The sequence below is a fragment of the Solea solea genome, chromosome 10, assembly GCF_958295425.1.
Source record: "Solea solea chromosome 10, fSolSol10.1, whole genome shotgun sequence".
Lineage (NCBI taxonomy): Eukaryota > Metazoa > Chordata > Actinopteri > Pleuronectiformes > Soleidae > Solea > Solea solea.
This window is the reverse complement of record NC_081143.1, coordinates 10,298,043-10,324,185: the sequence shown is the minus strand read 5'-3', so window position 1 is coordinate 10,324,185 and position 26,143 is coordinate 10,298,043.

Below are 26,143 nucleotides of genomic sequence, written 5' to 3'. Positions count from 1 at the left end.
AAATTCAACCATTTGCAGATGCTGCCCGCTGACCAAAGGGCAAATGTACAACAGTAAGTCCTGCCTGTTAGCTGCACAGCAGCCGGTACTGGAGGACCCAGATGACGCGAGCCAGGAGACTGGTGCTGCGTCAACAGCAGCAGCAGCAGCAGCAGCACCCGCTCCCGCTGCAAATAAAACACCGCACTTCGTTCAATGGGAAAATGTATTTCGGGCTGGGTCAGGTTCGGGTGTAAAGACCCGCGGGCTGGGTCGGGTTGGGTTGTAATTTTCAGGCCCATTGAGAACTGTACTTCAACACAATGTACTTTAGATCAGGGATCCTCAATCCTGGTCCTCAGGACCAACTACCCATCATGTTTAAGAAGTTTCCCTGCAGAAGCCGAATAACGACCCATTTATTTGAGGTGGAGCAAAACATAGGGGTTTCCAGGAACAGGATTGAGAAACCCTGCTTTAGATGCTGGTGAGTTTGTTGGAGACTATACGCTCATGATCGGGCTGCGTTCCTTCCTGTTTGCAGGGTTTCACTAGAAACGGTCGTAACTTCTTTAGCTTGCATCATACCTGCTTCTTGTGTAAAAACAAACAAAAACAGCATTTTTTATAACATGTTAAGTTGGGTAGATCAACAATAAAGGAAATATAATAATGATAATAAGGGAATTATTTACCATTTGTGATAAATCTTCGCCAACTTGAAATGTCAAAGGTTATCTCCACTCAAGAACTACCACAATTATCTCCCAATTTCCCACTGGAAATCACAATGTGATCTATTTACCATAATTTCCGATAGCACCTGCAGTCAGCATTAGTCATTGTTGTGAAGAAAAGCTGCATTGGTCTCACAGACATCAATGTCCCCTCTCAAAACCTTCCAGCCTCTCAGAAAAAAACTAAATTTCAGGCAAATCATTAACAGTTGATTCCATTTTATAGCTCAGTTTTGGGAACATTGGGAAAATCATAGGGTGTGACACTGAAACCTTATTTATGTAAACTTTTAAATGTGTTGAGTAAAAGAATGGACAGAACAAAAGTGTTCACTGTCCTGCACTGTTGCACATGTGTAAAATGACACTGCCATAGTCTGGCATTGTCTTTGTGTTAAAGTTTGATCACTGACCAACAGCAGTTCTTGCACGACTCTTGTCCTCTCACTAATAGTAAATTAAAAATCTCTTCCTCCGCAATTATATCAACAACTTCATCAAATCCACCTACTATCCAAACATGGGAAATTGGTTACCATGGAGACAACTGAACCCTTCCACCATAGTTTAAATTGAAAGCGTTGTGCAACTCATTAAGTTTTGCCGAGCGAAAATTAATAAAGTGTTGAGCAGTGAAGTAGAAACTAGCCTTTAAGGAATGTGGGATATATTTCAACCAGAAAGACAGAATGTCTGTACTGTAGATGAATACTTAACAAACACGCTCCTCTTAATTTAGATAAATAAACAAACTACAAATTACTGAACAAATAATGAACATAAAAATGATAAAATCTTAGTTGCCAAGAAACTCTCACATGGCTGAAAAGACAAACACATACGCAAAGTTATTTTCACCTCATGTAACCCGATCAATCTTCTCAGACTTGGGCACTGGGCCCACTTATTTTTATAGCTGGACTCAAAAAGAGAATACCATCAATTGCCTGTGTCAGAGCGAGAGCTTCATGTCTCACCCTTTTGACAAGGATCCTTCCCTTGGCAAATTAGTGACAGGAGACAGCAAAATAAATTAAATTTATGTGAAACATCCCGCCATGTCTCTGCGGTCTGCTGTTCCCCCTCAGCAAATGAAAAAAAGAAAAGAAAAAAGAACAACTAAGACTCCCCTCCCCTGTGCTCTCTTTTTAATCATCTAGTATTTCTTTTTTTCTGCTGGACTAAGTGCATGTGTGTGCCCCAATCAAAATGCCTGGATCCTTTTCCCCCTATCCTTCCTCCCTCCACGTTGTGTTTTTATCATCAAAATCATCCCTGTACATTCAAAGTCATCAACTAGAGCATATACAAGAGTTGTATTTGGAATATGTGTGTTTGTCTCTGTACTTTTTATTTTATAAAAGAAGTAAAGTAGGTGTGCTTCCCAAATGGCGTCAGTTTTTGCATGCATTTGAAGGTGATCATTTAAAGATGCTTCAACATGAACATGCATATTCAACTGAACCATCAAGGTAACTGTAGCACAACTTCTTTCCCCCTCTGGATCAGCCTGAACTCTTTAAGTAAAAGCTGCTGGCGACAGCTGGGCCAGCCACATATTTCTTCTTATTTTGATGGCTTCAAACATGCGGCCAGCATCCCATTATAACTCATCACCAAAATCACATACATTTGATTAAACCTCCACAACTACATGAGTAAAAATGAACTGACTGACAATTTACTGGAACCATTTCCAGATGATTTGTGCGTCAGGACGCATTATCCTGCAGGTAATTTCTCCTGTAACCACGATGTGCCCACTTAGTTTCATTTTCTCACACTTAGCGAGAGAACCCAGGATGATTTGCTCATGCTCTTGGCTGGTCCAACTGAAAAATTCTGCTTTTTCATGGTTTCTGGGATTTTCAAGGGCAGCATCTCAAAATGCCATGCATTTGTACACAGTGTCCAGTCTGGCAGTTTTCACAAATTGCACCTCTGTTCTTCTCTGACCATGTACCTCTTTCAAGCTGTGACCTCCACTCCACATTAGAGAGGTCTGACTCATTCGGCATCTTTTGTGGTGTTGATTATGGTAATCGTGAAATGTCACAAATGTGCACCCCTTTTAACAGCAAGTACATGCGGTCAAGAGAGTTTGGTGCAGCACTCACAAAAAAAGAGGCACAGAAAAATCTAAGAAAGCTTCATCACAAGGATATGAATGTATATGCAAGTGAGACTGTGGCTACAATATAACAAGCCAGTGTCTGGCTTATTTGCAAGGAAATTCAGGACAGGGCCCTAAAGTTATGAATGAAATACAATTCTGTTTTTTTGGTGTCTTTAAAAAGCAGACTGGCATCCCACATGTCACGCTGGTTTCTACCTCGTGAGAGTCATCAGGTGGTTGCATTTATTGAGCAATGTGAAATGGACATTTATTCAGTGTTAAACTAAATAAATAGATGGGGCGCATACATATTTTGGTCTCTGTAATCTGTATGTGGTCTGTATTTTTGGTCTCCGTCAACTGCAAAAAAATAAGGCTCAGATTCAAAAGCTCCACTAACAAATACAACAAACTAAGTAAAATCAGAAGAGGTTGGTGATAGGTATATGCACTCAACTCTGACCAAAGGGGCCTAAATGAGTAGGTAGACAAGGATTAAAATGCAGTTATAGGCCCTGTCCAATGTTATAGGCATTAACATCTGTCCTGAAAGATTGGATCGAAGTTCAATTGTTCACTTTTAACATCTAAAATGTCTGTGTAGATTATCATTCCTCCTGGACATTGTTATCCAAAACACATCAAGTCATTAGCCATTGTACTTAAAGGCATTTTACCGTTCATCCAGGAGGCTTTTTCACAACAAATATGCAGTGAAAATTAACTCTCTTCACAGTTTCAGCATCTATTCATTTTGCTTGTCTCACAAACACAACACATCCTGTTCACCTTTCAAAGTAAAGGCACTAGAGCATTTCAGTTCCCTGAATCCATTCTTCTTTTTTTCAACACAGGTTTATTGTGAAATATGCAGGGCCAACAGATGTGTGTGGCTTCCTACTGAAGAGTTCAGATATTTGGTTGAGGAGTATTGTTTTTTAACTCTTTGTAATAACACATACGGCAGCAACCTGGATCCCTGTGTGACAACAACAATATACAATACCGTAAACATTTCAGTTTTGGCTGACAACACAGTCACTTTTAAAAACTCTTCCAGACTATTGAGTATCTTATTATTTTTGTAATGTCTTTTCAAAAGTGCTATATGAATAAATATAATGCACAGTTCTCCAAAATGGGACTCATGGTAGAAGAAGGTCTCTGAATTTAAGTATTTCCATTATTAAAAAAGAAAGAAATAGACAATAGTGCTTGTCTTTTGATGATCAGTGTCTTTTTGCATTAGCCGCTCAGCTTCATCAACTGCGCCGTCTTCCTCAACACAGTCTCTACTAACTTCAGAGGGACAGCATCAGTAGTATAGGCTGCTGTGTTTCCTGTCCCACCCAGTCTCATGCTTGTCTGTCTGTCTGTCTGTCCAAAACCTGCTGCTTGCCATTATTTTAATTGCCTCCCATGTGATGAGGTTTAACTGAACAAAAATGAAGAGGAAATAGAATGCAATGACTGAAATGTACTCCACGACTGAAGGACAGTGAAAGCTTTCCTACAATAAATGTAGAACTGTGGAACTCAAAAATGCCTTAAAGTATGATTATCATTATCCAAATGTAGTCATTGATTTATAATTGCAGCATGGTCTCCCGTTCTGAGGCTGAGCCTCTAGAGACTTTTTAAATTGTAATATTTCTGTGGGGTGAACATTCTTTTTTTTTTACTCTCAGTCTGATATATTAAACTGTAAAAACATTCGTTGAACAGTATTATTTAAAACAGAGGGAAAGCCTGAAAGACTTATGAATTCTTAAACACAACTGAACTGGATTGGCTTTTTCTCACTGGCTTTAAAAGTGATTATAATTTTACTTTATATGAGGAATAAGGGAAACCGGTTCCAAGCTCAGTGTAGCCTCCAGGAAGTGGGTGTCTGTTGGACGGCCCACTGTTTTGATCTGGGCCAACATTTCTCAACAAACATTGGCTGGATTGTCATAACATTGTATAGATATTCATGATGACTTTGTAGCTTTCAGAGCTTGAGTCAGTATTGTTTAGAGTTCACACAGCTCCCACAGGCTGTGTGGGAGGAAACCAGAGAACCCGAAGAAAACTTACCCTCTACTGCCATTTCTGTAGCTCCATATTATTGTGTGTCACTAAACTAGCCATTGCCAAGTGATATATTTGTATGCATTTGTAACTGACAACATATAGGCACACAAGTCATGATTCATTTCTTGTGTCATGGGTTTTTGGGACACAAACCGTGACCGTGATGGTAAATGAACAAGAACTGCATACAGATAACATACCTTGAGTAAAGAAAGAAACGCTCCCGTGAACTGAATCTGTTTGGGAATGAATTTTAACCTTCAAATAATGTCTCCAAGATCATTTAGGTAGTACATCTACATACAAAAGGGTGAATGGCACCCCCCAGACAATGCCTGACCGGGTCTGCATCGCCTGGATTGGCACTACTGAACTTGATTCACTTTCTGTAGGTTCATCCAAGAACAGCTATGTAGTGCTGGGCGCTGTAAGTGCACCAGTGTGGCTTTGATCACACTGTGGTCGTAACAGTTCATTTTATTCCCAGCTGTAGAAAGCTGTCAGTGACATTTCTAGCATTGCCTCTTAAAGCAACTCAATCACGGGGTTATTGTGAGAGAAAAATCCGCTTCACAGTGGTGAAATCACAACGGCCCATGCGTGACAAAACCATTCAGTGTGATGAGAGGCTTTGAATAAAAACCAGCAGGTGATGACAGAAGTCTTTACCCACCCTATAATATCCTCTGATGCTGAATTTTGCTTTCATACCCGGAACCGCTCAGGTGTAAGTCAGGAAATGTTTCAAATGACAGAAGGGCGACTGTGGAAGACAACAGTTTCAGTGCGGAGAGAAAGAGGTGGAGAGCAAAGGAAAGGAAAGAGGGAGGAAGACAGTGAGAGAACAGGGGGATTCTCAGGTGCAGGTGTATTTATAGCAGAAAGAGGAGAGTCTCTCTCTCTCTCTCTCTCTCTTACACACACACAAATACTAGAGGCTATCCTAGTCCTGCTGTTAAATAATGCAACTGCTTTGAGATCTGAGGGACACCTATTATATTAAGCCTGTGTGTGAATGTGTGAAGTGGAAAACATACACATGTGCATGTGACATTGAACTGTGTATCTCCCTGCTGCAACGGTCTGGACTATGTGTGTGTGTGTGTGTGTGTGTGTGTGTGACTTGTGGAGGGAGGACATGTTGGGAATGTCATGTAAGTGCTCAGTTGAAGTAGTTTTTTGTATTTTTTGTATTAGTCCGTTTAGTTTGCATTTGTTAATGGTGAAGAATAGGGGTAGGACTTGCTTCTTCCTATCCCTTTTCGAACAATTCAAATGTATACTATATTGAAATTACCTTTTTTTTTATTATTATTGTTGTTTTTTCTACATTTGTTTATTCATTTTCATCTATTTTTAATAGTTCGGAATAAAGATTAAGATACGTTGTAAGTTTATGGCTACATTCACACGACTCATTTTCGTTTCGAAATACAAATATTCACGTCCAAAATTGTCACGCCATTACCCCAACTTATTAGAGCCCCAAAACAAGGGGCCAAATGATCTGGGGGCCAGTGAACCTCGAGTCTGGTTTGGAGGGGGCCGGTTAAGTGAAAATAAATTTCAACAGTGCCGGAAAAATTAACAGTTGCTGCAATTGGAAATATTTAGGATGATATTGAACACCATTTCAAATAAAAGTTCTTGTTTTGCCTCGACAAGCTTATATGTAATTAAATGTTGAATGTGATAAATTGTTATAACCTATTACTATAACACTATTGTTCACTTTTGACCAGTTTGGCCCAGTTTTCATTCTAATTTTAAAATAAGTTTAGGGTTGCAGCACATTGACTGGTGGGTCACATGTGGCGCGTGAGTTTAAGACCCTTGCCTAAAAGGATAAAAGATTAGTTTTAGTGTGAAAACTCCGGGGGTTTGCGAGTAACTGTAGACCCCATGGAAACAGTGACGCAGTTACCCATATTCATTTCTTGATTGGTTCATATCATTGGCCACTTGACAAGCAGCTGTGAATGAAAACTTACTTTTAGTTTCACTTACACCACAGTCAGTTCACAGAAATACAGAAATCCCGGCTTTGACGTTGTACCGTTGTTGTTTCTCATGACTTGTGCTTTCTGGAGATATAAACTACAGAGGGGAGGATGTCCCTGATACAGGCATAAACATGCTCATTGCACATGAATGCCTATGTCATATATGTTTTAGGTGTGTTAGTATGGATATAGTTTACTTTTGATACTTACAACACACGTCCCTTTTACCCGGAAAAAAACCAACAATTTTTAAATGAAAAACACAGTAGGGATGGATGAAGCCTATGACTCCCTCTTCTCTTTTCCTGCTCTGCATTTGTAAGTATGTGTGTGTTTGCGGTTGTGTGTAATTATGTGTGCCCTTTAATGTGCCTCCTCAATGTGTTTATATTAGAAAAGGGTTTTTGAAGTGTTCCAGCACCAAACTTGCGAGGCCTCTTGTGCCCAATTAGGCAGCTTGTTGGAGCCGCCGTCGTCACATGGTACACTCTCTAGGCATCTCTCTTTTCCTTCATCCCTGCGTCCCACCATCTCTTCATCTGTCCACCCTGCAGTCTGAGAATCGGGAATGAAAATAAATGAGTGTCACTCTTGCGGTGTCACAGAAAATGAATGTTTTGATTCCACTGATGACTGTCCTCGCGTTACAGGCGTACAAACTGTCGGACTTTAGGTGAGCGGTGGCTTATTGCCCTCATTGCTTGCAAAGACAATTCTTTTTTACTCCTGTTTCTTTTTGTTGTGACATTTTAGAGAGTGACGGAAGGACAAGGTGGTCGAGTGATGAAGACAGGACAGAAAGACAGGAGGAAGAGGAAGAGAGGCAAGAGGGAGAGTCAGATTCTCAGCTTACCTTCTTAACCAGTCAGTGGATCGGTCTCTAGGAGAAGGGCTGACACCGATAGCAAGCTGGGTCTCTGCCAGCTGGCAGACACACACACACACACACACACACACACACACATACAAGCACACACAATCAGGGCTGCTCTTTCTCCCAGGGTGCACTGAGACATTCTGTGACCTTGGTCGGGCCAACAAACTGTACAACTCTAACAAGAACGTGCACACACGCGTACACATGCACATGCACATGCACATGCACACACACGGATAAGCCACCTGCTCTCATCTAAATGCGACTCCATGTTGTAGTGGACTTGTTTAGAATTCCGCAGGTTGGTTTGTGTTTGAGTGTGAATGTGTTAAAGGGCAAAAGTGTACAACTCTGTCAGTTCCACTTTACTTTTTCACTGCAGACAAATGGAACAAGTGTGTGAGCTTCTTTCTGTTACTTCTTCAGGACAACACTGACCATGTCAGGACCAGTTGTCCTCATGGGGACCAAAGTCTGGTACTAATGAGGCAGAACTCGATGTCAGGTAAGGTTAGGGTTAGAAGTTAACTGGTTATGGTTAGTTAGAAGTGAGGTTTTGGTTAGGCTGTGCAGCATGATTGTACTAACCTGTTTGTGTGTTTAAGCCACAGTACTCTCTGAAATGCTAATTACTGCCGGCACATGAAGCAGAATGTCATGCAAAGACATTTTCTGTAATTACAGATATTTTGGCTTTTTTTTTTGGCTGGATTCGATCTTTCAGGTGCATGACATTTACAGTCTTTACACTGATTCACACACACACACACACACATACTGAGTCACACTGTGTCAAGTGTGTCTGTGTCAGGGTATGTGCGACATGGAGAGAGAGAGAGAGAGAGAGGGAGGGAGGGAGAGAGAGAGTGTGTGTATGTGCCGTGTTTTCTGCCAAACAGATGTTCATCAGCATTTCAGAGTGTTCCTGTGCAGCCATTAGACTACATTACCAAGAACACACTAATTACGTAGGTGCATTGGGAACTTTGGGGAAGCAGGCCACACACACACACACACACACACACACACAGAGCTATTCTTCTTAGGACACTTCACTGACTTCCATTCATTTGGACAGCCTAAACAAACCATTATCCTAAACCTTAAACATGTACCCTAAATTTAACCTCAACGCAAATCTTCAAAGCCCTGAACACACACACACACACACACACTCACACATACATATAAATAGACAGTCAGCACACAAAACACATTCTTTCTTAAAGCTTTTTAACAAATACTTCACACAGACACAATGTTGCTGTGTAGGGTTTTTTTTTTTCCACTGACACCACATTCAGAATTTGTGTATGAACAGACAACTGCTGCACTTTCACAAATAAGTTTTGTCCTGAAGGTGTCGGAGTTTTCCAATCCTTATGTAACCTCATTACTCATACAATTATATTGCTTATCGACTTAAATAACAGTAATTTAGACACTTGCTCATGTTACCTTTACAGTTTGTTTGATACAGAACAATCATTATTTGTTTGCATTCCCATTAGGAATAGTAGCAACATCACAACAGTCAGCTGATTGGGCAGCGAAAAAGAGAGCTGCTGGACATTGTCCATTTGTGGTTGTCTGTTTTGTTAGATTTGCTTGATTATTTTGTTAACTTACTATCAACTCCTTTGTAAAATAAATGATTTTAACATATATTTAAACATATTACATTGGTTATTTGTGTTGCTTCCCTTCTACCCCTAACGAGCTGGGACGTAACAGGGTGTAAATGGGTGAATGGCAAAACTGTAATGTAAAGCACTTTGAGTGGTCACCGAGATGAGAAAAGTGATATATACAGACAATATATACCCATGAAAGGTGGGGCACACCCTGGTCAGGTTGCCAGTCCACAACCATTCACTCTCACACTCACACATACGGTCAATTTAGAGTGTCCAATTTTGCCAAATCATGTTTTTGTGTGGGAGGAAACCGGAGAAACCGCAGAAAACCCAAATTGATTTTGCATTATATGAGCTTGTGATAGAATTTCTTTACTCAAATTACTACAGCTCAACAACCATACCCACAGTCTGACCTTTGCTTCATGCCTTACTTTATTTCTCCTGTTGCTCTCTGCTCTGACTTTCAATACAAAGGTGACAATGTGACAAATAAATTAGAAAATAATGAATTGAATCAAATGTGTTTCAAATTCAAAAGTTTCTCTTCAGGGAATTCATACAATAAACGTTGTGTGGATTAAATATAGTCTGGTTTAAATGAAAGTCTAAATTGAGTTTCTATAGGTTTTCATCACTTTATTGACAGGTTTCTTTATCTCTATGATGATGTGTGCTAAAAGCAGATGTAGTTTTTGAGGAACTTCTCGTTACAACTTCTCCGCGTTATAAACATCATTATGTGATTTTTAGACTGACACAATTTGGAGGAGCCATTTGCTGTCGGATAATACTCTTCTTACGTTTGTGTCACCTTTTCACAAAACTTACCTCATTATTTCTAACAATGGAACACAAAAACGGAGAAAAAATATAAATGGTTAGGTTATTAAAATATGATTTGGTTAAATGAATTGTCCTGTATATTTTAAAACAGCTTTTTTTTGCTTTCTTGGTAGCAGTTAGGTGATTAGAGGAGCTACTCTATGTTGTGTGTCAAAAGTTATACATATGAGGTACATATGAGGCACATTTTCTTCCATTTTCAGGGTGAAGAGCAGATTTGTTTGTTAAATTTGTACAAAAATGGAAATTTGATGATGTGGTGTTAGGTTTGCGAACAGCCGGTTGGTTAAAAGTGGTGTTTAACAACATGTGTCGTGTTGTAATTCTGCGCTTTTCTGGATGTTTTTCTTATTTCCTCCATTTCTGCCTTCTTAAAAAAAACAACCTTTTAGTGTTTTACAGCCACTAGCATCCGTAATGTTGCATTACTGCCTTCTGCCTCTATTTTGCCACCCTGCTGCTAAAGGCTGTGGCCTTACATGTACCGGACAAATATGAAAGAAGATATAACAATATAATATAATAATTATTAGAAAAATGCCCCATCCACGTTCAATACTTAGACCTAATGCAAGTTGTTCTCCAAGTTAGGAATAAACAGAGAATTTCTGCACTTTTAACTTTTCACTGACGTTTTGTTTTCTTCTGTCAGACAGATATGTATCATGGACCATATATTCTTGAGGTACTCTGTGATTCACACCCTTAGTTGGAGGTGAAAAAATATGTGCTGGACGTTTTTGCTTCACTTTTCTGTTTAACCCCCCTACACTTGTTACTTAATGATGCTGAAATAATCATGTTGTTCCCCACTGGAAAGAGCAGCAACAGGAGATTATATTTTGGGGTTGTTTGGGTGTTGAAAACTTTAAATTGATTTGAAAAGGACAATGTGAATGGACACACACACACACAGAAAACTGCATAAAGACTTTATTGTCTCTAAACTTAACCATAACCAGTTAATGCCTAAATGTAAACCTAACCCCTAATTAAGACAAACTGCCTCACGTTGTACTCGGTGAAAAAGCAATGAGAACAGATTTGGGACACAGATCATGTCTCTGGTCCCGTTCTGTCTATGGCCGACTGTTGTGAAGTCTAGATTTTGTGTGGCCTTTGACTTGAAAAAACAACAACAAAACCCCCCAAAAATGGCCATTAACCGACGGGAATGAAATCAAGAGTGACAATAGGAGTGCACACTCCTTCTGTTTCTGCTGCTTTTCCTCATCCCTTTCTCCAGCCTCTCTGTCATCTCTTGTTGTTCCTTTCTTTCTTCATTTCGCACACACACACACACACACACACACACACACACACACACACACACACACCCACAGTGCACACACCCCCTCCTTTTCTCCTCTCTCTTCCTGCTCCCACTCCCTGCCTCGATCACCCAGCATCTGTCTAATTCAGTGGTTGGGCCTGTGGTTAGCAGCAGTATGGTTTTTATGATCACCCTCTGAGTGCACAGTGACCTTGAACATTATTCACACACAATGGATGGAGCTGTCCACACTGCAAGTGCTGTGGGCCGTTACGAATGTGTGCGGAGTGTGGAAGTGAGAGAGTGAGCGATGGAGAGAGAGAGAGAGAGAGAGTGGGAGGATGGGAGAAAGAGTGAGTGTTTAAAATGTGAGCAAAGGAGAGAGAGAATATAGTGTGTAGTTCCAACTATTGTGTGTGTGAGTGTCTTTTATGGTTCTTGAACGTGGTCTGACAATAAGTTAAATTAGTTCGATCTACTCAAAAAAATATATATATTTTGCTTATTGCCATGACCCAACGTCAGCCTTGTCATGTTTGCTAGCAACACACTTCTCTTAAATTTGCTCTGTGTTTCGTTTCAGGTACAATTATACAGTTCTAGCACTACTCAGCTCAGCACGGCTCGACTCAGCACAGTTTGGGTATCAGGCATGTCATTTTACATTGCTTCATAGTACCTCGTCATGGGCAGGGGCGCGACACAAACACACAAACTAGTTTTTTTTCAGTGCACTGAATCATTAGAATCAGTTCATTACATTTGTTCAACGAATCGTTCAGTACTTCACTGAACTGAAAACAGGTTGAGGTTAAAACATTTACTGAGATTAACACATGTTTTAAGTCTTTTTAACTGATCCGACAGTCAGTCGACATCACATTTTAGTATTGGCTCAGTTTGCATGGAACCTCGCCAGAACCGGTACCAAACTAATTACCAGCGACCAGATACCAGCAAAAATGGAAACCATTTGTTTCTCATACATTTATTATTTGTGGCTGCTCGCCAAAATATCATATTGATTTTCCTGTTTGTCTTTTGGTTTTAAATTAGTAAAATTCAGGGGGTGTGTAGCACTTTGATTCACCCAGACATGAACACAGCCCAATTTGCACTCCAAGTGTCCAGTGGTAATTACCAAATTACTAAAGAACTAAAGCTTTGATATATGTGTGTTTCCCAAATCAAAAAGATTGAAAACAAAAAAAAGTATAAGTGAACTGTGTCACAGTTCTTGTCAATTGGATTTATTTTGTATTTTCTGTTTTGGACCTTTTCACTGCAGATTTTCCCAGTAAATAATTTAAGCACCAAGCTTAATTTTAGGATAAAATGCGTGCTCATATTTGTGACTCAGGTTTTGTATGATGAGAGGGAGACATTAGCATGGCAGCTAATGAGATTGTTCCGTTTGCATTTTACAACAAAAAGCTCTCCGCCACCAAAACCTGTAGATTAATTTGTCATGGAGCCAACAACTTGAATCAGATTTCAAAAACAAAATCACTTGACTTAACTCAAAAAAGGCTGGTTCAGTACAAACAAACAAACTCAGGCAAAGGCAGAAGTCAGTAAACAAGTAAAAGTCCAAAAAAACAGGAAAACAGATCACAATGAATCGGAAGAAGGCTGGACCATTAGACATGGCAGTACAATGACACACTGGCATGGAGGGGAAAGGGAACACAGCTTATATACACGTGAGGTGGAGGAAGACAACGAGACACAGGTGAATCTAATGAGGGCGGGGCAGACAATCAAGACTGAAGGGAAAACACACAGGGGCAGGAAGTGAAGCAATCTCTCAAACGAGAGGAGAGGTAAGTTTCACAATAAAACAGGAAACATGCAACATGATAGAAAGAAACAAAAAACATGACCTTAAGAGGAATGCTGAGGTGTATCAATTCTAGCTTATTTTTACGTCTGTCCATCCCAAATGTCACTACCATATACATGAATGCCTTTGCATTAATATGGACGTTTACACAATATTTCCTCTAGAGGGCAGTGCCGAGTACCAAGTCGCCGGCATCATCAACCATAGCGACCATTGAAGAGGTTATGGACTGAAACACAAGTGGATTTCATGGCAGTGGAACGTAAGACTGTTGAATATAAGTCGTCATATTAATGGGGAATATTACTCATTGGTGTGGAGCGACATTTTCAACATTTCTGTGTGTAGTTTAATGTGACCAACTTCCTGTGATGGAGTGTCGACTTTACTTCTTTCTGTGAATTGGGCTGAAATTATTTGATGAGTTCCATAACATCAAGATTTCATTTTATGGTACTAGCCTTCCAACTCATTTGTTATTGCAAAAATGGGGATTATAATCAAACTAATATAACATTTCAATGTATATTTTTCGAAGGATACTGACTTTCTTTCTCAATTTGATTGGGAAAAAAAGAAAACCACCAGTCCATTCACATTCCCACACTGACCTGTGATTATGAGCTCTGTGTTATGACTGAAAGAATAAGATTGTCACTGCAAAGAATGATTTACCTACACAGGGTGTCTGTTCTCTTATAGATAGGATAAGCAGCTTGGACTTCCATAGGGAGCTCAGATTAGAGTCAGTGCCTCTCTGTGCCTGAAAGAGGTGGTTGAGAGGGTTAAAGCATTTGGTTAAGATGCCTCCTGAGTGCCTCCCATTGAGGGTTTTCCGGGAACATTGGACTAAGAAGGGAAACTGGAGCAGACCCAGGACACGCTGGGCAGAATTACATATTCCATCTGGCATGGCAGCACCTTGGGCTCACCTAGGAGAACCTGGAAAACCTCTGTTGGGTGAAAGGGATGACTGGAAAACCCTGTTTTTGCTGCTGCCACCATGAGCCAACATAATGAATGATGGATGAATTCATGAATTACCCACATACTGGATGTGATGAATGTCAATAGATGAAAGAATGGATATATGATGGAACAGGATATACAGATCATTTCACCCTTAATCTTTTCTGATTCATATACTAAGCAAACCAGAAGTCTTCAAAAGGTTGTTTAACAGTTTATAACATTTAAGTTTAAAAACAGGGTGGGGCGCAATAGGTGCACACTTTTCTTCTGTTTTATTTTAGCTTTGAATTGTTATTTTGTTTTATGTTACAAAGTGATTTTTCTTGCCTTTTGTATATATATTTTCTAATACTTATTCATTTGATTTGTCCATATTGGAAAAAAAAGAATTGTTTTGAGGGTTAGGAAAAGTATTGGAATCTTTGAGAGAGAGTGAAAGACATTAACCCACGACCAACACTTGGCAGTGCTCTATATACAGTAGAGCGAAGCAAAAGTGTCTACTTTAGATCAATGATAGAAGAAAATACTGCTTTCACACATCAACTGCACCGTGAAACTTTCACATTGATACTTCGCTCTCACTTTATGTCCACCATATACTTTGTTCTTTGTTCACTTGCATGGGATTCAAGTGAACACACAAACTTGTTTTTATATCTTAGTGAGGACACATCATATACATCATGCATTCCCTCGCCCCTTACCATAACCTTAACCATCACAACCAAGTACCTAACCCTGACCTCAACCATTACCAGTTAATGCCTAACCTTAACCTAACCACATTCAAATCTTAGCCCTAAACTTAACCAGATCATCAGAAATGAGACTCTGTCTCATAAGGACCAGGTTTTGGTGTACTGGTCTCGACAGGGTCATTGTTTATGCCAGAAAGGTCCCAAAGATGTAAAAAATACACACACACAAGCACGCATACACAAAACTTGCCTTGTTATAACACCAATCAGTCAGCTGCCAGAGGGGGAGGGGGTTTATGGCAGCTTTATGGAAGGTGAACTTGCATTCGGGAGTCCATTCCGCTGCCAATATAAATGACACATCTGAGTGCGGGTGAATGCATGTGTGACATCCTTAGAGACTGTGTAGCTTACCGCGTCACATAGCCATGCTTTCTGTGTGAGACGGCGTGTACGTGACTCTGTGTGTCGGTGTGTGTTATAGATGAGAGTGCACTCCTATAACAATGTTTTGTGGGGGAACATAACTGTCTGTTGTGTTCTGGAGTGGAGTAGATGAAGTGTGCTGTGAGTTCGTTTCTGCATCATTTGAGGTGTAAGATGCCAAGCAAGAGCAAGAGACGCAGAACTGAGCAGGGGGGGAATGAAGGGAGGAGACGGGAGTAAAACAGGATGAGTTCAGGAGGAGGAAGGACGGGAGAAAGAATCGTACTACTTACAGATCTAATGGTGAGACCACAGATTGTAACAAATGGGAGACTCCTCCACTCAACCCTCCATTTCCCAAGCGTGTCATGGTGGCCTCGTCATACCAGAAAGGATATCGTTCTTCTTCATTTGCGAAGTAAGGTTCTACTTTGAAATACAAGCACTTCCTGGCTGGTTTGTCTTTTCAGGCTCTTGTAGAAACATGTCGGTGTAAGATGGTGGCCTCTGTAATGCAAGGCCCATGCCTTCAGTACATTTAAAAGGGTTGATTCTAATCGCTGGGTCATGGTTTCCATGTGTGCACTGAGGTCATCAAGGATCCACATGCATCGACCTTACAGGGGTGACATGCACAGACTCAGACAGAGTTGGTGGAAGCTGACACATCGACTAAAGTGTTTCCAGCGATGGAGACGCTACATGATGGATACACTTTCAGTGGAATCCCGAGTTTAAACTGGAGGTTTGCTCGTGTGACATACATACATGTCATTATCTGCTTAATTCTGCAGTGACTGCGCTCCCTATTGCATAGCGCTTAATCCAGTTGATGTGTGTCCTATTGCTTTGGTCAGAAGAGACAATGAAGGAGACAGTCACCATGCACTTTCTTGGGGTCATATGAGGAAATGTACAGCAGAGCTAAAAGAAAAAAAACATAAGGATACAAAAAAGCATGAACTCTTGAGTGGCATTGAGTAGAGATGCGTGGAATGTTAGAACTGATGCTTGGAACTGAGGGCTTTGAAGCACACGCAGAAACACTGTTCTAATTTATTATTTGCCTCATAACAGCCGTCTCACTAATCCCATATTGTCTAATCCATCATCCACCCATTCATCTGTCCGTCTTTTGTTGCTGTCTGATTTGCCAAGTCGTGTTTGTCTGAACATTTTAAAGTGCAAACAAATTCTGAAAATGTCTAATAGGCTTCCTGCAGTGGGAGACATCAGAAAACTGGCAGTTCCCAACTTCTCTGCAGCGTCCCTCAAGTGCTTCTGCTGCTGTGGATCGATGACAAAGTATTGGGTCGTGGGAGTTTTAACAATGCTTTGACACTGTAATGCTCGTGTCCTTCTGTTTTTTCTTTTTTGAGGGTGCCACAGAGGACCTGAATTTCCTTTTCAGAATTTAGAAGATCAAATTAGAGTGAAGAGCAGAAAGTATGTGTCATGCATCAAAGTACAGAGCGATAATTAACAAAGCAGAAACAGAACAATTTAAAGTCCCAGTGAAGCAGCAGCTTGAAATTTTCCAGATTCCATGAAGCCAGTAAGGGTTCACTTGCTAACATTTTGCAGTGATGCTGTTTATTTCAGCAACAGAGCAGAAGACGTTTCCTCCCAAGGGGAATTTACATTTTTCTGTGTCTGCAAAACTGCTTGTCACAACTCCATGAGAATAAACAGGGGCAGCAATTAGCTCCAGCCATGGGTCATTTTGTTCACAACTGTTCCCTGGGGAAGCAGTGCATAGTTGTACATCTGCAGAACAGCAGAGATATAGTTCCGTGTATATGCATGTATGCAGTGTATTTCTACCTCGGGAGGATTTACTACATCTTCATCGTCTTCTTCATTTTGCTTCTACCACTGTGGATTTTCCCTTGTGTGATCAATTATTATATTGTTCACTGAAAGCACAATTACAGTCACATGAGTGGCATGAAAAAAATGGGAAACAACAAAACAGAACAATTTTGCTTTAATTCCTTCCTTCCTTCCCTGCATGTCCTCATTTCCCCTCCACCCAATCCAATTGCCGAAGTCACATTAGCCAAAAAGAGCACACAACCTAGAAAGAAACAAATGAAGAAAGAAAAAAATAAATGAGAAAACAAACTGCACAAAGAAGAAAAAAAAATATACAATGAAATAAAATCACTTTTCTTCCAATCCCTGCCACTCAGGGAGTGATATATATAAAAACCTATATATATATATATATATATATATATATATATAATGTGTGTACATTATACATAGAGTTGCATCTTAATATCAGTTTGGACCAGCACATTATATTTGTGTGCAAAATCTCTCACAGTATATGAACCACAAGCTAGTTTGAACCACAAGCTATGATCCTTTTAGCTGGGAGACCAGTTAATATTAGATGATTTATTTATGGATTTTATGGTAATTTCTGAAAGAGTTCTGGGACGTCATCATGTAAAAACCACACCATTTTTGCAGGAAGCCACACTGTTCAAATCCATAGAATTGTACAGTCTTGTACTTCTTTTTGCTGTCTGTTTACATAATGAGTGAAGATGGGAAACAGGTAAAACTGTCGTGGACAAGCAAAGGGGAGAGAATATTACTGGACCAAACATCCGAAATGGCACAAGAGTTGGATCACTGCCCCCAAAATCAAAGTGAGCAAAGACACTTCATGTGAACCGAACACTTACTAGTTTCAATATTAATATTATATCATTATTATGTTTTTCTTGTGATTTCTAATCATCCTCTGAGTAGGAGAAGGGAAACTTTAAAAGTTGAAGAAGTTGGGATACTGCAGGTCTGGAATAATGTCCAGTTCTACTGATTCTGCACTGTGGGGGCATTTTGAGGGTCAATTGTATTCAGTCAGTCAAATTTTGCGATGCATTGCTCCATGAATTTAAAGTGCCCAGTGAAATTTGACGTCTTGAAACGCTCACATTTTTGCAGAAGCTTTTCCTGCCACCGTGGCATTGTAAACAAACTGAGTCACATGATTCCCAGGGCCATGTCAACAGGTTGAGTGGAGTAGCTGGGACTCGGATCTTCTTGTTGGAAGACGACCCGACCGTAGCACAGATCGAGTCGTCTTTCAATTCAAAGGTTGTGGATTCGGTTCTCGCCTAAACTAGTCTACATGCCGATGTGTCCTTGGGCAAGACACTTAACCCCCACGTTGATCCTGATGGCTGTGCCAGCAGCAAGAGAATGGGTATGAAAGATGAGTGATAGAAAAAAAACGTTGCACATACATGCACCGCATGAAAGTGTGAATTAATGGGTGAATGGCAAAACTGTAGCGTAAAGCAGCTTTGGGTGGTCAAGACAAGAAAAGTGCTATAATTGCTATATAAGAGCTATATACCATTTACCTACCACTGATCCAAAACCCCCCTGACGTGGATTGACCATGTATCATCCTCAAATGGCTGCAGACACATATCCGTACCATAGATAGGAAGGCATACGCAGAGTAATCTGTGGTGTTTACTGTGAACAGGAGGTGTTTGTGGCCTTACTTTATTCTTCAGGGCAGTGCTTCCCCATGGGCGACATAAACATCAAACCTCGATGGAAGCTCAGCCTGAAGGACAAACCTAGGGAAGAAATCACTCAGCAGAGCTCAGGAGGTTAGGTCCATTAAGGCTGCAATGAACCCACCTGCAAATACACCATCACAACTCTGTGCAGTACACACACAGAAACACGCAGTGAATGCTGCAAGGACGTCACTCTCTCTATTAAATATCTAACACTCAAGGATTCTTTGGATTAACACTGTTGTAGTTACATGAATAGAAGTACAATATGTGTGACCTTTGGTTAGATGATGCTGTGAAAGTTTTTATTTAATTAAAGGGATTTGATGCATTTAGTGATACTTGGTCCCTGACTAACCTGTTGAACCTGCCTGTTGAGTTCAGTTTGTGTTTCTTTTATCCTGACTATATCTGTAATTATTCCCCACTTTCCTCTTTATGTCATTTTCAGAACACATTTGGTAGGGGAGGTTATTTCCTTATCAACAAAATAACTAACACTATAGGGAATGCCACTGCTTTGAGGAGTTGGAGAATAGTTTTCCAAGGTTTTTCCGTCAGACCCATGAGACTGAAAGAATACCAATGATCAGTGACAGCTGTCACGTATATAGAGCTATTAGAGACACACTTCTAAGTACAACAGCTTTAAGAGATATGACTTAAATGGTGTAATCCATATGACATTCTTGTGTCACGATACATCACAGACATTGATGCCCTATAGTGTGTTGCAGGTTAACATGTAACAGTGAATTTGTAACTGATTTTAAAGGTCCAGTGGGTGAATTAGTGACATCTAATATTAAGAATACAGATTGTTACAAATGGAGGACTCACCTGCTCCTCCCTCCCTTTTCCAAGCACATCAGGGAACTACGGTGACCTTTGCAAACCAGAAACAATGTCTTTGTTTGTGAAGTAAGCTTTTCTGCTTTAAAATTCCAAACATACTCTCTGTTTGGTTGGCCAGTTTAGGCTGCTGTAGAATTAAAAGCTCATCCTAAGGCGTAAGATTGTTATTTTATTTTAAAGCAATTATACCCTTATACAAACATATAAGGGCGTACTTGCTTTAAAATAAAAATCTTATCATCTAATCTCACTTTAGAGCAGGTAGAGGTCATATCATATCTAACAGTTGTACAACAGCAGTGTATTTTTTATGTTTTTCCATCAGCTGTGAACACAGGCCTTAGCTCTGTTGACATTGTTTTACCCTTTGCATGGCTGCTGGTGATGTGTGTCTCATTAGAAAAGAAAATGCAGGGGAAACGGTGTAAAGTTGTGTCAAGTGATCAGTGACCTTGCTGCCCAATTAGAAGTGAAGAGCAAGAAGCCAACAATGTTGACCCCTGTGGGGTCGAGAAACAGAGTTGCACTTTTTACCTGTTTGAGCTGTGAGAGCAAATAACACACAAGGCTGCTTTTGTTGATTGGTGAAATAGAATCTCCAGAACAACACGCTGGAGCAATACAAATTCAAAGCCTTCAGTGGCTGCTTTTAAAAGGCATTGTCTTACCTGTTGGGTCAAGAGCTACGAAGGGTATGAAAAGACAGACTCTGCCCCTGTGGAGGCTTTTGTGAAATGGAAACAAAGACATTTTCTTTGTCTTCCATCACTTTTCTGCCTCTTAAATGGTTCCCTTGGTGGACACAGGAGCGCCAGAGTCAAAACTCAAAGAAAGTACTGGAAGAAAGGCCCCACTTATCCAGATGAGAGGTAAGGTAATAGATAGGTTGTTGAACCCTTTGGGTTTACAATGCTTTACCATCAGGAAAAGAAACTGCAGGAAGCTTGAGCACACACAGATGTAGGTTCAGGTATGTATTTATTATGCAGGGTGTTGATACATACAGTGTAAATGACATTTATATAGTGGCTCTAGCAGCTGTGGCATGCGGCACACTCCACATATTGATTAGCAACAGTGATCGTGCTGAGTTTTAACAGTGCCAGTGTTATAACAGGGCACAATACTGCTACCCCCCGGAGCCATAGAGATGGATTGGAGAAGAAAGTCAAATGGAAAAAAAATTGTCGTTGTTCATACCTGAAGCAGTTTACCACCTGTGTCCCAGTGATGTTTTTTTCTGTCTCATTTTGGCTGTAGAGGAAAAACTTTTCATTGCTTTTGTTTGGGATTTCAGATGTCAGTTTGGCAACGTCTGCCATTTCATCACTAGATTTAAAGTTCATCCAACAAATCCTGATAATGTGTCCAGCCATGCACAAGGTTCCAAATAAAATACTTTTAATCTACCTCTAGTTTAGTTGTTAGTTAGTTTAGTTTAGCTAATGTATGTTTCAAACAGAACAGCCCCCCCCCATCATTTCACAGATGGATATATTTGTTATTTTAAACACAACTCTTGGATCTATATTGAAATATTTGCACTTGGAGTTACAATCAATAATAATTGGTCTCAAACGGCGTTGATAAAACGTACATTTGACAACAAACTACAACTAAGGTTAGTCTCCAAGATTACTAATAAATTAAACAAATTAATACTATACATGGCTATTTTATCAATAGCTACAATTTACTTAGACGTCCTCTCTATGTAATGCTTTCAACAGGCTATTGTAGTGGGTAAGTGGTTGATTATCAGATCCATCTCAGGTGCATATGAGAGTTACAGCTTCAACCAGAGGGCACACCCACTTAATCAATCAGTTGCTTTTCTGTAGTGTAATGTTACTTAGAATAAATTAAATTTGCATTTATTTTTTTATAGTCTCAATTCACAACATACATTATCTCAAGACACGCTAGTATGCTCAAGTCCTTACAATAGAAGCCACAATTCCAGACTTTTGCTGTTAAGTGTATAGTCATTTGAGGATAAAACGATACATACATTGTAATCTTCTATTATTTACACTTCTACTAAATTTGGGGAAACTAGTGTTGCTACAGTGTACATTTGACTTCTTGGGGAACTTTGTTTATTGCCCCTTAAAAGCTCTTCTCCAAAAATCCAGCACCATGTGATTGTCTCTTGTCTTATAAGTGTTTATAAAGGCACATCTCTTACATCAGACTTGGTTATGGTTAAATTCTTTAGATGAATCAATCGAGTGTGGTGGGAAGATACAGATAAAACCGCAACCACTTTTGGGGGTGTTGCACATGACACAGGCTGACTTCACGCTGGATGTGCTACAGTGACTATGAACCAGGCTTGAAAGTGTGGTTGCTGTCCCCATGGTAACCACAGGTGCTAACTTTACTGTAGTTTACTATTTGATTTGATATCATGTGTGAGTGAAATGAATGAGATGAGGATGGAAAGAGTGACATTTATAGAAATTTCACTTTCAGTTATATGCTGGTGAAGCTTCATAATAAAACACGGTGCATCTGCCTGATTACATAACATGATATTTAGAAAAAATAATTTAATAAATTGACCTTTTTTTCCCAGATATTTGTACATAATGAAGCCACAGGTGTCACTGAAAAATCCCATTGTGAATACCAAGCCTTTGCTTCATTTATCCATCACAACATCTGCTCCATGTTTTCCACAACAGCTTATCTATCTCCTCCTTGTTCTTAGTAAACAGCGTTGCCTGTTTTCTCTTTCATTCTTGTGTCTTTTATCGTATTCATTTATTCACTGGGATCCATCATCCATGGCAGGCTCAGAGGAGCTCAGCTGGGGAGGAGCGGCAGCCATTTTCTCCAGCGAGTCATCACCATGCCAACGGTGAAGTAATTTAGCCTGTCTTTGTGGGTGCAGCAGCTACTGCTCCACCTGGACAAAGTCAGTGTGTGTGTATGTGTGTGTGTGAATTATTAATTCCTGCAAGGGATGATTGTAATTTGACAAATATTAGCATCTGCTCATAAACAGAGGCCAGGTCACACCAACCTACGCACTTCGTCTCTGTTTGTGTGTGTGTGTATATTTTATATTTGCTTTCAGAAATATGAGGAAGACAGCAGAGGTGGCCAGTCTATGTGGGGAGATGTGATTATACAGTGAGATATGAATTTAGTGCATCCATCCCTTATATGAACAGATGCACTGCTGTGTAGCTGCCTCCGGTCGCCTGTAGAGACAAGCCCCCAGCCCTGAACTCTCTTCCTTTGTTTGCTATATTGCTGTGTTTCTTTTTCCTGGAGGTAGTTTCACCCTTCATTCACGGCCATATATGCAAAATCAGAACATACTTTTGTCATGCACGCTCAAGGCTTCAGAAAAGGACAAAGGGAACATCAATTATTTCATGTTTTTTCTACGCACTGGTATGAAGCTGCCATGTGTTTTTCTGTGTCCAACATATTATACTACAAGAATAAGAAAGAGACATTGTATGGTCACGTACACAATATTATGTTTAGTTTATGTTTTATGTTTTGTTTGTATGTGATGTATAGAGAGCTTTTCAGAGCTTTTCGAAGTAATTCAAGCCGGTTAGGGGTTAAAGGGACACATTATACTTAACAGAATAGTATGTCTAATGCATGTAATAGTATATTCATCATACAGGAGCACGGTGGAGTTGTTAATGTGGTGTAAAGGATGAGGTTGTCACAGCCTACAGCATATGTAATCAACAGGCAAAACATGTACTGTTCTTTTTTTCTTGTCCACATCCTGAGACTGTTTTTTCTTCCACCAAAATAGTCAAATAACACAATAACATTATTTATCTATTTACATATTTGAAAACAGAAAGGAAAGAAGGTGATGAAATTTGTTTGATTTGTATAGAGTCTGGACTTTAAAAAAAATGACATCGTATAACCAAACTGCACCAAATTAAAATGTATGAAAAGATGTGGCTAGTTGTTAGAAAGCAGCAAATCATATTAATGTGTGAACAAGAACATGAAGACAGTAGTCTTACTGTTAAGTTCAAGTTGAAAGGCTGTTCCAGTGTTGCTGCTTTTGTAAGTAAGATTCTGTTAAGGGGAACTGGACTGCCCATGTTGGTGGTGTATCTTCAATTTTGTCCAATCAAAAATTGTGGCTCTGAGTATCATATTTTAATTGAAAGTCCAGGAAATTACTGAACAAAAAGGGCAAAAGTTCAAAGTTAAATATTTAAATTTGAGTGCCCCATTGTGAACCCAACAGGCGTTCAGGTTTTTGTACACAAAGCTGAATGTAACCCAACACAGTCAACCCCTCCAACAACTAACAATCTTTTTTTAAAGTATATATTAAATGATTAATTTCAGAGTCAAATGTTTACATGCAGAATTTCTGAATGATCTGTCTGCTGTGGCAAAATAGAGTCTGCTAATTAATGATGGCTATGATGAGGAGCCTGCAGGCTTCACTCTGCTCATTCATTTCACTCCACATGATTATCTCAAATAGTAAAGCTTACTAGAGTTTCATCTCTGTTTGTGTGTGTACTCTTTAGGACCCCGTCTGGCATTAACAGTGACCTTGTTAGGACCAGTAGTCCTCATGGAGACCAAAACCTTGTCCTAATGAGGCAGAACCTCACTTCTAAGGAGGTTTAGAGCTGGGATTTGAATTGAGGTTAGACCACGGTTGTGTTTAAACATTGTTTGGGTTATAGTTAAAGTTAGGGATAATGATTTGTTTAGGCTGTACAAATGAATGGGATTCAACACAGTGTCCTAAGGAGAATAGCTGCTCACACCTGTGTGTGTGTGTGTGTGTCAGTAGTACGTATGTAATCTTGACTGTATAACAGCAGCTAACAGCCAAACCCCATCAGTCCCCACTGTTTACATGGTGTTGTCAGAAATACCAGCCACACAGTGACTGAGCTATGTTTGAAACCCAACAGAGATGCATGTTCTTGTCTTTTACTGTCTTCTGTGTGCAGCATAGGTCTTACCTCAATGCTGACCCCTGTGATTCCTTATAGTTCCCTAACAGAGGGAAACAAAAGAGTGAAAGCTGTTGTTTCTCTGTTAGACAACCCCATGTAAACTAAACAAACCCTGTTTGTTCTATGAACCCTTGGAGACCAAACTGCCCAGCTCTCTCATTCTCGCTGACCCTTGTTCATTCTGTTTGCCAAATTGATTCAAAAACTTTTTGTCCACACAGAATCATTCATTTCTGCTGATGTCGACACACTGACACATGGCAGACAAGACACATTTTCTTGTATCATTAATCTATAGCTTTTGTGTGAATGTGGTCAACCCAAAAGAAAAAAAAAACATATAGAGAATGTCAAAGAAGACTTCTCTGTGTGCTCCACTGGCTTACAGTCCTTAATTGGCCAGCAGTCAGTACTGGTAAACCAATCCAAAGGTGCCGTCCAGGCACCAAGTCAAACACACGAGGATGGTCAAAGCAGTTGAGCAGCCAGTTCAGCAGGAACAAAGGCCAGAGCAGGAAAGAGACACTGACAAAGTGTTGAACTCTGCTCTAATGATGGATTAAAAAGCAGCAGAGAAAGAAGGTGACACGTGTCAGGTGGTCATTAGCAGTGGGGAAAAAAAACATAGCAACAACTCACATAAATGAACACATAAAACTGAGACAAACATGCAGGTGAGCTGGAGGAAAGATAATTTAAAAATGCAACCAAGTAAAGACAGGCCCTCTCCTACATACACTAAAGCTAGCTGCTGTTGGGTGAGGGATAAGAGTGTCCCGGATCTAAGCCTAGGTGATTGAAGCGAAGGGTGAGTGAATACACATGGAAATGGGAGACAATGTTGAAAAACAAAAACCATGTTGGCAAAGATTAAAGGCCAAAATGAACAAGGGATCTAGCTTGTAAAGGACTTTGAAGGATGGAATGAGGGTTGACAGACTGCCTCACAAACAGAAGTAGCCATAGCTAGAGTACAGGAGACCAGTGAAGATACTGCCAAGGGTATTTTGGCCATGGTCCATATAGTATTTTCCTTCATATTCACTAAAAATGGACTTCTTGAACGTTTCCCTTTTGTTCTTTCACTCTCACACCTGCCCTCGTATCCTAACGTCACATTGAATGCTGAACAGATGTGAACAGATGGAAGCATCAACTATGGAGAGAGTGTGGTGAGCTGCTCTGTGACAGCTCTGACTCTGCACTTCTCGCAGTTGATGAAGTGCTTAACTCTTTTAATCATTCAGTCATGTTTAGTAGTCAAGTGGCGGCGCAGACAAC